Genomic DNA, 14,371 nt, shown 5'->3' on the forward strand with positions numbered 1-14,371 from the left:
GAACTGTAAATGCAGAAATACAGGGAGACGTTCACAGAGAGAGGAAGAAGAAGAAGGAGGGAAGCTGTATTTATGGTTCTTCATTAGGAGAGGGCAGCTCTCACACACACCTGTTCACCCCCCGCGGGGGCCAACGCTTCTGTCATCCCTACTCCGATCCCCTCCTCCCCCTCTAATTCTCCCCCCGCCAAGATGCAGCCACTTCTTCAGCCATTTACGCAGATACCACATGCAGAAGAAAAAATGTGATTGGTATATCCAAGTAACCAAACCAATACTCATATTAGGGGATTCAAACCTGGCCATAATCCCCACACATTCACACTCCAACATCCAAATGGACAGTTACCCCAAAGCAGCAGCATACAATATCATGAGATTACTGACAAAGACGGCACCCATCCCCGCAGTACAAATGGTCATCCTCTCCTTTGGACTCAACAACAGGGAACAGGATGCCCACCTCACCACCCTCAAACAACTCAGATCCATATTCGGACTGGCCAAAACAGTCTTCCCCTGATTAGGGTTGCAAAGGGGCGGAAAGTTTCCGGAAAGTTAAGCTGGGGAATTTTGGCCATGTGCCAACGCTTTGCACCTTCATATGCAAATATCTACATGAGTGAGTGGGAGCGAGAGGCCTTGGACAAATGCACCCTGCTGCCTTCCCTCTACCTCCGTTATCTGGATGACATCATTGGCATCTGGCCCCATCCCATTACCTCCTTTCCCCAATTTCTCAACACCCTCAATAACCACCATACACGCAGATGAGGTTAACTTCCTGGACACAACACCATTTTTCCAACCACACACATAAGAAGATATACACCAAAGTGTACTTCAAAGCCACAGACACAAACACACTCACTCCTTCACAAATCCAGTTACCACCCCAAACATACATTTGCCGGAATAATAAAATCACAAATAATTTGATTCCACCGCATCTCATCAAAATGTTCGGACTTTGAACATGCCACACAAACACTATCTCACAGCCTCTGCACCAGAGGTTACTCCCAACGGTTCCTCCGCCAGATTAAAACCTCCACCTTGGCCTCTCTTGCTCTCACTCGCTCCATCACCAGCCAGTCTCCATCCCAGGTCCGCCATCCGGGAGAGTCCATACTCCCAGCCCCCCCTACACATCCTAACCCCTCCCCCCACCCGAACCTGGGTCTGCATCCCTACCCCAACCAGGGTCTGCATCCCCAACCCCCCTAGCCTGACCCTTCCCAATCCCCCACTGGGACCTTGGACCTCCCGGGAATCCCCAATCCACCCTCACACACACTCATCTGACCCGGACCCCCACAACAATAGCCTCCACAACATACTGATACGCTCTACATTTTCCACACACACACCTAACAGCCAACATTACACCCCTAGAAAATTAATACGCAATCAGTACAGTCACACTGGTTTCCCCCCACTTGGCTCCTTTTCCCTGGAGAGTACCAACATTGTCTACATTATCACCTGATGCTCAAACAACACCTATACAACATCAGAGAGGGTCGTCTCACAACACCGCCGGTCCATCACTTTCAGTCCCATCCCTCTGTCAGCATCATCATTTCAGGACTGAAGTCCAATGGCTGCTGGACTATTGGACGGAGGAAGAGGGCGGAAAAACTGTGGATACAGAAACTAGGCACCACCATCCAGAGGGAACTGAATGACAACTAGCAACGCATACACAAACCACACATTTACAACACCCATCCACAGATCACTAGGCCAGTGCACACAACTCATAACCTTGAATCACAAACCCCAACCATAACTCAAAACCTTACCCTAACTCAATAATATTCCACACAGTCATTAAACCGGCCGACAAAGGTTCTAAAATAGTTATCATGGACAGACACCACTACATTACAGAAGCACAAACACAACTCAGTAATCCACTCCACTATAAACCCATCCCGGACACCACACAACCTCAAATTCAACTTAAATTAAGACCCATAATAGAAACTCATTTCCTCTTCGGACCAGATACCCCCCGCCTCCGCCAATTCTATTACCCCCCCCCCCCCCTTTTCCACCAAACACCCCAGCTACTTAAGAGACACTTACCACTTGCTCCAGATCACCAGAACCATGGTCGTTCCCACCCAACCCCATCTGTTCACTATTGGCATTGACAGTCTTTACACCAACATCCAGTAAGTGTGTGCACACTGAAGACATCAGCCTCCACCACCTACCGGGACTCCCACAAAGACTTGCCTTTCATTGCTTTTTACTGTTTTTTTAAACCTGCTTTTACCCACAAAACATGTTTTTATCTCTGGAATGAGAGGCCACAAAACTACTGTGCGCCCCTTCGTGGTGGCACACCGGGTTCCTTGCCCGTCGCCCCTCTCTGGAGGAACAAAACTGCCTTTTATCCACCATAGACCAGGAAAACTATCCACCACACCACCAGCAGAGGGAGCCAGAGTTGTTTGTCGCAGGGCCCTGTGAAGCCACCAAGAGCATTGAGGTGGATGTTAACTCCACATCAATGATGATAAAGGGCTCTATGAACGTCAGAATGACCTCAAGCCCAACATCTGAGGTATCCACCTCTCAACCTACCAGGGTCTCAGTGCCAGCACCTGCTTCCCCGGAGTTCAGACAACCACACAGACACCCCACGACTACCCGGAAAAAGACCATCATCCTAGGTGACTCCAACCTCTCCTGCATCCCCAGTTTCTCACACCCAAACCTTCAGATCGATAGTTTCCCCGGTGCTAAATTCCACCACATCACAGCCGTTCTCCTCAAACTCGCCCCCTGCCATAACACTACACAGGTCATCATTTCAATAAGACTCAACAACGGACTTTCGGAGACTTCACTGACGACTTCCACCAAACAGTACAGGTTTTAACCCCGCCGCATACGCTCTGTGCTGCAGCCACTGCTCTCTTTTATCCCTTTTATTTAATTTTTTTAAACATTTTTAACCCAGACCAAACAGGGCTTTTATAAACGTTTGGTTTTACTACAGGAGTTTTTAAACACAAAATATTGACCCGAGAGCCCGTGCACCACGCTGCGCTCATACGGAGCGCCGCGCGTTCCCCAATACCCTACCAAGTCTTCGCCCTAACATGAAGGATTCCCCTTACGAACACCACCCTATGTCCCCATAAGGGAGGCGAGTCCCCACATGTGACTGTGTAAACAGATTTAGGTCACACACACACACGTCTGAATCTCTCACTTTCTATATCTTCTGTTCGTGCATCTGCCATCTTATTTGTCTCGTCTTTCCCCAGCATGTCAAGAGCTCAGTAATTGTTTTTCTAAGATTGTATATTCAGTCTCTTCCAGGACACCCTCCCCTCTGAATAAATAGACTTTTAAAATGTTATACAATCAAAGTTCCAGAATTAACTATCACAATGAAAGAGTTGTGATATTCCCCACACATGCATGGTTCCCAGAGGATAGATCCTACTCTCCTTTCCTTTTACGGAAACGTGGGTTACATTTACTAGTCTTTCAATAGAATTTTCTAAAATTGTTGGATGGATGCATGGTGCCAAGACAAGGCGAGGCAATTTGATTTATTTAGCACCTTTCAACACAAGGCAATTCAAAGTGCTTTACAAAAATGAAAGCCCAGAGAGATCAATTTTCACCGATCAAATTGTCTCACAGACTATATAAACTTTGTTTTCATGATATTTATGACATGCTATGATATATTTTTGTCATATTTGATTTGTTTAAAGAAACCAGTAGTCTGTGTCCTCTTTTTCCATCATTATTATATCCTCACCTTCTCCTTGTCTCTCCTTGACCTTTCTGTCTTTCTTTCCTAACTCATTATTTCTCTTCCTCACACCCTCCAAACAGCACCTGGAAACGTTTTGTAAAGACACGTTTGTAAAATATAAATTATAAATATTCCAAAACTTCGATTCCTTTCCACATTCCTGCTTCACTTCAAAATCTCTAACGCTGCAATTTTGAAATTAGTCTCTTTCCACAGAGGGGACACATGTTAGAAGAGACATGAAGAAGTGGATTTTGCATAATAGGTGACCTTTGAGACCTGTGTCCAAAAAGTGTGTTTTCCTTCAAAAGCGCTCCTCTGTTTTTTTGCAGCTTCTCTAGCACTGGTAGTTAAATGTATTTGAACTTTTCAGAAATGCACTGGTGACGTCACTGTAGAAATTATAAGCTTGTTTTTGTATTTTTATGGTTGCTGTTCAAAGGGCAAAAATAAGATATCGATGTCATATAATTATTAAAAAACTGCATTCCTGATGGACACAGGGTCTAAGCTTATTATATTTGACTACACCAGCCTGGGTCAATGTCATTGTGGGTGTGCCTTTGTCCAAGAGTCTCTGGGTAAAAACATGTTTATTTAATGGAGAAAATCAGAGCAAGACTACAGCTGAGAACTGATATGTTTGCCATTAATAAGAGCAACACCGGAACTCTAGCAACACCTCTTTATTTGATTCAATGCAGTTGTACTCGTTTCATCTGGAGAAGGGGTAGCCAACACGGTGCCCGCGGGCACTTGGGACAACGTGAGTCCCCCGCGAAATCCAAAATGTAAAAAATACACAAAACAAAAAAGGAAATGTAATTAAAATAATCTACCCTATGCATAAACAATACTTCAATCCTAGCGAACTCTATCTACAACTCTATATATCTAGCACCCCTCCTCTCCCCACCCCCAAAATAAATATCGACCAATCACGTTCTTGCTTGATTTGCGGGACCAGCGTTGCAGTTGGGAAGAAAAGCAAAGTGGAGCGGCAGCTCACCGCACACTTCATAAGGAGTGTGACCTTTCCTTCTAGCAGAATCTACACAACAGCCCCATTGAACAGCCCATAGCAGGGATGGGCAACTTGGATGGTGGTGGGGGCCACATCATTGATGTACTGGCCACCAGGGGGCCGCAGATTCCCCTGGAACACACACACAAAAAATGCCATGTGTAGCATGTAATTATTAACAAATATACTAAGTCTGACATCTTCATTGACATTTTACAATCAAAGGGAACATCCTCTAATAAGTTCACTAAACAAATATCACTTCACAGAAATGTTATTTAATTTTTAAAAGTGGCATGTTTGTATTGAACAGGTTATTAAACAGTGGAATGAAACTCTTTTTAAACTATTGGAAAGCACGGAAAATGTGTGTGTATTGAGATTAAACATTAAGATGACATACACATGAAGTCATGAACACTAACCCATATATTAGTTGTCTAACTTGAACCTAAAACACTTGTAGCCTGTCTCTGCATTCCCCTTATTCCACAATAAGGGGAGTGTCAACACAGACACCTGTCAGCCCGCACTCTGCTGTTCCTCAGAACCACTCCCCCTCCCTCCCGCTGAAATTATAAATGAAAAGCGTAGAGTAATCATTGATGACACGGCAGGGTCCGTGACAGTTTGTTTTCATCTGATTTCAAATAAACAAAGTCTTGGATTTTAGAATATAAAACTTGTTATGATAAATACAACTTTTAAGCTTGTAACGGCATAATTACAAGCGGTAATGTAACGTCACAGCAGGCATAACAACAGCCGGTGTTTCTCGTGAGGGTTTCCCCGGGAAGCAAACACAATACCCACAAATGCGTCACAGATTATTTTGCGGTATTTGAAATCATGTACGCAACTCGTTACGTAACTAGGGTTCTAGTGGACCGTATCAGTACTACAAGTAAAACAAAATATATATATATTTTTAATTAATTACGTTGTTTATAAATTAATCTGAGGGCCGCAAAAAGAGGAGGTGGGGGCCGCATGCGGCCCGCGGACCGCCATTTGCCCATCCCTGGCCTATATCATGCCAGCCTATACAACACACGAGGGGCAGAGTTTTACTCTGTGTGTTGCAAGTTGCATATTTATTGCACTTGACACACATGCATGGTGTAATTTCCACTGGGGACAGGGGGGACATGTCCCACCCCACTTTTTGAATTCACATTTGTGTCCCCCCACTTTACAAATATGTTTATTATTATTTTTTAACGCAAGCCGTCATCGCCACGGAGGAGCACACAGCCTCTGTGAGCGAGCACACCTTTATCTATTTAATATTGATATTTAACCCTTGTTACTGTTACAATCTCAATGTTATTTTGTAAATTGTGTAACTTGCTGCTGTTAAATACCGTCAAACTATGTGCAATACATACTTTATATACATATGACATCTTTAATAACTGTAATATATACCGGGCTGCTAAATCCTAAGAACTGCTACAGGATTTGATTTGATTTGTTTTTGAAAATTATGTAACTATATCTTTTTTTTTAGCATATTGTTTATGATATTATAACTTAGTACTTTTTAACGCATGTAAGATATTCAACACTAAGCTGTCTGTTCTCTTTCCTGCTTCAACGCTGCAAATTTCCCCTCTGTGGGACTAATGAAGGTATTCTGATTCTGATAAAGTAAGAAATCATTCCAAAAACCAAAAACAGTTTAAAAGGGGAGTGATTAGTAAAATATCCATAAATAGAAAGAAAGAATGCTAACTAGGTGACATAAGATACGAATAAACAAGTTTAAATGATTTGTTATTGGTTGTGATCATATTCTAAAGATGTTTGGATGATTGAAAAGTATACAGCTCCCTTTCATCTGAGTGTTGAGAGCTGTATCCATAAATTCATGTTGTGCTCAAAGTGAGGCTTTTAACTTCAACCTTTAAAACAAAATCTTCCCGGGGGAGCATGCCCCGGAGCCCCCTCGAGGAGGTGAGGTCCACCCCCCTAATTAAACTGCATACATGTTATTTTAGTAAACACTGCTAACGGGTCCCACAGACCCAAACAGCACACGAAGGTTAAAGCTTATCATAATGTTTAAATGTGCTAAATATATACACAACACATTTTTTTCAAAAGAGGAGTAAAAGTAGCCCCCGACTTGTTCTATTTTTTGAAAGTAGCCCTCATCCTAAAAAAGGTTGGTGCCCCCTGATCTGGAGTGCACTGCACCGGTATTGTATGGTCAGTTTGTTGATGGGGAGAACAGACAGTGTCTATACTGGGATGTTAATGTTTGTAGATATCAACATTTATAACATCAAGGAAACTGTATGTCCGTATACCTGATGTTCAACAAGGCAGCCATTTAAACATCTCCATGTAGGCTTCTTTGTGTGTTTTATTTGTGGTATATCGGTGAATAAATAAAGCAAAAAACGTTTGAGTTGCAGCAGAAGTTTAAATCACCACTTATTCAGTCCAGCATCTCTGGAAAGGTACCGGTAGTTCATCCACAAATAACCTTCAAGTTTAACGTCACACATATCTCCTGATTTTGCGAAATTGACAAGTCTTGATGTCCAAACTTTTTTGGGGGTGAGGGCTAGCGCTAAACATCCTTATGATCTCTATTATGAGTTAATTGACATTATGCCAAAGTCTTTGCTCTTCAGTTGACGTCAACAGAGACTTTGACATTCCCCTTGAATGCTGCCTGAAGTTTGTCTCCCAGATGTGATTGATCCTTGAATGTTTCAGAGAAGAAAACTCTTGACATGCAGAAAGCTCCTGATGATCTGTTTAATCAAATATGACTTCACTTTGTTCAGGTGACTGTGAGGAAGGAATTGCCTAAGCTTAAGGAGATCAAGCGACTCGCAGGTCTTTCAAAAGCTGCCATGTTCGATGTCTGAGAAGTGGTACGTTCAAGATTAAATGATTTGAGAGGAACGGATTGAACTGCAGCTTCCCAAGACTAACGCTATTTTTATTGTGCAATATATACCTGGCTGCTCAATCTCATAACTGTTACAGGATGTGTATTTTGTATCTCTAATATTTTTGTTATGCATGCTTCTTGGGTAACATCAAGCTGTCTTTGGCTCTTTTCTTGCTGTAATAAATGTACATTTCCCCTCTGAGGGACAAATAAAGGATTCTGATGAGCACTTGTGACAGACTTAAGCAAACATACTTGCATTAGAAATATTGTGTATTAGGAGTAACTTCTTTAATTAGACCCTCCAGAAAAACGCGATTCTGCGATTGCAGAATTTACCGCATAATCAGCAAAATGGCGCAGATTTTCAAAAAGCCGCATAATCCCCCCATCTTTCCACACAAAGTTGAGAAAAAAAAGGTTAACTCGTCTTGACGTGACGTCATCAGCTCGCGCATCACAGAATGTAAACAACACTGTATAGAGTGAACGTGTGGAGCTCACACGATAGAGAAAACACCAAGATGAAAAAATCTAATCCATCTCATTTACCGACGAACATTTCTACTAAAGACCGGGCAAAAAGTGGGGGGAAACTATTCTGCACCCCGTGCAACTGTGCGTTGGAGCATGAGAGAAAATCGACGGTGACGACCCACTTTGATTCATTCAAACATTCGAAAATGCTTTCTGCTAGCCCAATTGCTTTTACAATAAATAAACATTGAATGTGTTTAATTGAATAGTAAAGGGGTTTAACGTTAGTGGCAGGTTGCGTGTGAGAGAGAATAAATAAGACAGCCCAATATTTAAAATAATTGTTATTCTTTTCCCCCGCATATTTAGCATATTTTGCAACTTTCCGCATATTTAGCAACTTCCCGCAATTTCACCGCATAAAAACCCCGCATGTTTAATCGCATAATCAAGGATTTTAGCCCGCATTTTTCTGAAGGGTCTATTTAATATATACACTATAACATTTGTAAAGTATTTGGATTAGATCTTTATGTAAACCTTGGCCTTTTATTGGACCACTTAAAAAGTCGTCTGGCTTAAAACGAGGAAAGATTAATTGATTTTGACACAAATTAATAAATGTTTGCAACACACACATTCACATTAGGAAGATTTAAAGATGGCAGATTAATGCTGAAATGTTGGCAAAATGTTTAGCAACTTGTTTTTAAAGTTAACACATTTGAATAATTAGGTATATGTTAAAAAATATATAAGTGTGAAAGTTCAGGTCCGATTCTGTGTATATACAGTGCAGGTCTTTATGACTTCTAATAAGTATTTATGAAGGGGTCAAGCCTTTATTGTGCAGCCTGATGACTTTAGGTACCAATTAATGTCTGAGGATGGATTAGTCTGAACGAGCTCATCAAAAGTAACTTTACATACTGTTGGAAAAAAACCAACAAAAAATGTTTTCAATAAAGAACAAGAAAAGACTTGAAGGTGCATAGGCCTACTACGATATAAAACCAGGTGTCCATGTCCACTCAGTTGATGAATATTAATACCCTAAAAATCATTTCTCAGTGTAACTCAATTTAAGGTCCACAAACTTCAGCCCCTATAATCCCCGTGACTCAGCAGCTTTCTAAAACAGTTTAAAACTCCACATTAAAACCTCCAGGACGCTTGGGTTTATTACAGACTGTATATTAAAGCGCATTAGTTTTAGCAGAATGACATTTCATAATGATAAAGTTAATCTCAGTCCTTTTATTGGTCAAAGCTATTGATCTGGTCTGATCTCTGGATTAAGGTAAATGTCATTCCAGATCAGACCGCCGCGCTTTGAGAAACCAACTCATTTTGTGTGTGTGTATAAATTGTAGATATATTCAGTGCCATCCAAAGACATCTGATATTGACAACCTGGAGATAACAGACCAACATCAATCAACACATCTTCCTGCAATGACATGTTGTAGGTCATCCTAACTACTCATTAAAGAAATGATTGACAAGCAACTACAAGCAGCGCTTATGGATGATCCTTTTTGAATTGATTGGGTTACAAACATACCGAGACCTTATAATTGTCCAGTAGCAAATCATTGGAATTAAATATAATTTGCATCGAATGGAGAGTTTTAAGTCTAGCGCAATTACAATGATTTCCTCTGATTTGCAGCTGTTTCCTGTTTGATCAATCAACCAACTAACTGCTTCATCCATCACTTGTGACCAAGCTGCTCTGTATAATCCACATGATATAGGAACTGTATCAGGGTAAATAGGAATGAGTGGATAAAAGCTGTGGGTAAATTGCACACACATTATTATTTTGTGCTGACTGGGAAAAGCTCTTCAGGACTCGTTAATAATCAGTCGACTCACTGCACTCAATGCTTACTGCAGTTTGTCTCTGGTTGGTTCTAGATCCATAAATAAACACATTTTGGAGACTAGATCTCTTCATTTAAAATGCTTTCACTTCATAAACTCTGGGATGAATAAGACATGAGCTGTTTGTAAAGCAGAAGTGATGAGTAACTGTTAGAGGTTTCTCGTCTGTAACTCCCACACCACGATGAGTCAGAGTGTTAATGTGACTGCATGAGAGGGAGTTAGCATCGCAAGGCCTTCATTTATACAAACCAATGGAATTTTTCCGTTGGTTTTTGGATTATATCAGACAATCCTCTCTGTGGCAAACAAACCTTTTTTTTAAGGATAATCTCCACATATTAACACCACTTTATGATTTCTAAAGTAAAAAGCTAACATTAGGCTATAAAGGAACTACAGCACGGTCACATGACTTCACGCCACCTCCGCTAAGCTAAAGGAGGCTAATGTTGGGCTATAAAGGAACTACAGCACGGTCACATGACTTCACGTCACCACCGCTAAGCTAAAGGAGGCTAATGTTGGGCTATATAGGAACTACAGCACGGTCACGTCACCACCGCTAAGCTAAAGTCGGCTAATGTTGGGCTATATAGGAACTACAGCACGGTCACATGACTTCACGTCACCACCGCTAAGCTAAAGGAGGCTAATGTTGGGCTATAAAGGAACTACAGCACGGTCACATGACTTCACGTCACCACCGCTAAGCTAAAGGAGGCTAATGTTGGGCTATATAGGAACTACAGCACGGTCACGTCACCACCGCTAAGCTAAAGGAGGCTAATGTTGGGCTATAAAGGAACTACAGCACGGTCACATGACTTCACGTCACCACCGCTAAGCTAAAGGTGGCTAATGTTGGGCTATAAAGGAACTACAGCACGGTCACATGACTTCACGTCACCACCGCTAAGCTAAAGGAGGCTAATGTTGGGCTATAAAGGAACTACAGCACGGTCACATGACTTCACGTCACCACCGCTAAGCTAAAGGAGGCTAATGTTGGGCTATATAGGAACTACAGCACGGTCACATGACTTCACGTCACCACCGCTAAGCTAAAGGTGGCTAATGTTGGGCTATAAAGGAACTACAGCACGGTCACATGACTTCACGTCTCCACCGCTAAGCTAAAGGAGGCTAATGTTGGGCTATAAAGGAACTACAGCACGGTCACATGACTTCACGTCACCACCGCTAAGCTAAAGGAGGCTAATGTTGGGCTATAAAGGAACTACAGCACGGTCACATGACTTCACGTCACCACCGCTAAGCTAAAGGCGGGCTATATAGGAACTACAGCACGGTCACATGACTTCACCTCACCACCGCTAAGCTAAAGGAGGCTAATGTCGAGCGTGATGATGTTTAGTCATCTAATTTAGAAATGGTTAGCAACCGCTGTTACTCAATTCAAGAGTGGGGTATTTACTGAGGTATTGTATGTCGTAGAACAAAACATTGCTAACAACCAAAAACACATTAGTTTTAAAATGACTGAGACAATGAAACAGATGTGGTAAAATGACATTCAGGTACCCCTCAACACAAAACACCCCTGTTTGCTATTCTGGATCCCACATGCTGGAAGAGGCTCTCCATTGATATCAGGAAAGCAGAAATTGTACACATCTTCCCTCACAGATTGAAAACCTACCTGTTACCACTGCATCTTTGTGTGTTACATAACGACTCTTAGTACTTATAGGTTTAACTCGTTTGAAGCTAATGCACAAGCACTTAACATGGTTTGGCTTATTTGAAACAAATGTATTTCTTGGTGTTTTCATTTAGGGCCTTTATTGCGCTTATGGTTAATCTCTTTGGATGAAGGTGTTAGATAAATGAAATATAATGTGAGTTCACTCTGTCCCTGCTGTCCTTGAGACACTAACCACCAAACCTCCAAGAACAACAGTGGGCAATATCATGAAAGAAAAACAATGGTTCAATCAGATGTGGGAGAAGTACTCAGATCTTGTACTTGAGTAAAAGTAGAGGTACTTAGATATTGTATGTCCAGTCATACTCAAAGAGGAAATGATTAGTTTTAGCCGTTCAAGGGTTAAAGTCAATATGACCACCTTGGTATCTCGGAAATGCCTGTCTTCAAATTTCGAACAAAGATCCACCTGGTAACAATGACGAACTTCAGTCACTATGACAACAGAAACAATTAAACCCCAACCCTTGTCTCCAGTTATATGCTAATGATGTCAAATTTACAAAAAACGTCTCAAAGGATAGAATTACAAAATTTGAACATGTTGAACAGACATGGATGTAACTGCAACTTGAATTGTTGACAGAGGCAAATAACTGCAAAGTTGTTATTCTAGTAAACTCTTCATCTTTCCACTCCCATTAATTGAATGGTCGGTAGATGTTATCATCCATTAACGACCAATCAAAGGGCTGCACTGAAGAGATTACGTTTTAAGAAAGGAGCTGGATATTTCTTCCCTCAAACTTCAAGCCGAGCAATCCCCGGTGGCTTTTCTTTTAATATCATTGCCACTCTGTCTTTTAAACCTACTTATGTGAGACTCACCTCCTCCACATTACCATTTTGACCTCCAGCGTGTCCGCGGAGACTCAACCTAACATCTAATGACTCTCCGTCACCACTACAATATGTCTAGACTCTATATCTCTTATCTTCTTAAGAGGCCCACGCTTAATGAAGTTGATTTACGTCGATGGAGTCTAACTGCCAAAAGTTTCTCTAGATATTGTTATACACTTTTAATTGATGGGCCAGGAATGGGCCTAAAAGTTAATAAAGTGATCGTTGTGATTGATTTTTACTACATTTAAACACTCAGAAAGGATAATAAAGTTTAAAGTGTAGATAGCTCGATCTATCACTGACTCGACTTAAAGTGGATCATTTTACACATTGCTTACTCACTCCTCAACAGAATGGGTTTTTTGTCATTGCCTTGGAAAATTACCCATATCAGCGTTTTCAATCTGGTGCCCTTCTCATCAGGACACTTGAAAGATATGGGCATTTACCAAATGGATAATTGGAAGGACAAGGAGCTATCGAGTTGCATTATGGGAAGTGTAGCCAAGATATATATATCTCCAAAATGGACTGATGGACAAAAAGACAGCATTTGATAAGTCTTTTTTAAAGGCATGGCTCCAAAGACAGAAATGTGAGTCAGTCCACATATCACTTTGGTCCAGACTGAAATATTATTACAATTATCTCCTTGTTTCCTTTGAATGTTGGTACATATATTCATGGTGTCCAGGGGAAAAACATGTATGTCTTTGGTGATCCCTTGACATTTCCTCTAGCCCTATATCGTCATGGTGAAATGTGCCGTTTTGAGTAGAAAATGTCCCTAAATATGGTATTTCAGATCATTTTAACAATCCAAACTACACAAAACTAAGCTTAAAATGAACTATGCCTATAGAGTGTTTAAATTAACTTAAGTATATTGTATGTTGCATTGCCTTCCAATTTTACTGGGGAGGCCATGAAGGGGACATTTTTTTGTGTGAGTTCAAGATATTTAAAGGGGACCTATCATGCAAAATGCACTCTGATGTCTTTCATACATCAACATGTGTCCCCGGTGCGTCGGGGAACTCACGCAGCGTCAGAAAATAAATCCCTTTCTCTGTTCCTCCGTACCCAAATCTTAAAAAAACGGGTGTACAACGAGCGGATACAGATTTGCTGCCGATATGACGTCAAATCGGCAGCAGACCCACAGACAGTTGCTATCAGAAACAATGCCTGACGTGTTTTGGACGTAACCTTTCCTTTGTTTACATTAGCAAGCCTCGCTAACACTCAGAGCTAACCTGTACTGGAGAGCACATGTGTTTTAAAAAGCAGGAAATAAAAAAAGGAACTCACCTTGTGATAAACCCGCTGGAGAAAAAGCATTTGAGCTCCATACTGTTTCAGAAATAATCCTTGATGTGATTTAGAACAGGATGGCGTTTTATCAAAGCAGAATTTAACTTTATCTCCGGTAGAATTCTGATCAGGCATTAGCTCCGCCTCCTCTTTTTTTTTTCAAGCTAAGGACCCAAAATCCGCGTTTCTCTAACCGGGCTGCAAAAGAGCAGTATGAGGCAGGGCTACAACGGGTGATCCGTTTGGTATTTTAAGCAAAAAATTTGTTTGAGTAACAACATTGTTATCAGTTATAATGTTATATTATTAGAAAAAACACATTCCTGTTAAAGTATTAATATTAAATTATCAAAGAATATCAATATTACATACTGGAGCTGTTTACTTCTAAGACACAAT

This window comes from Notothenia rossii (assembly GCF_949606895.1).
Source record: "Notothenia rossii genome assembly, chromosome: 1".
In the NCBI taxonomy this organism is placed as follows: domain Eukaryota; kingdom Metazoa; phylum Chordata; class Actinopteri; order Perciformes; family Nototheniidae; genus Notothenia; species Notothenia rossii.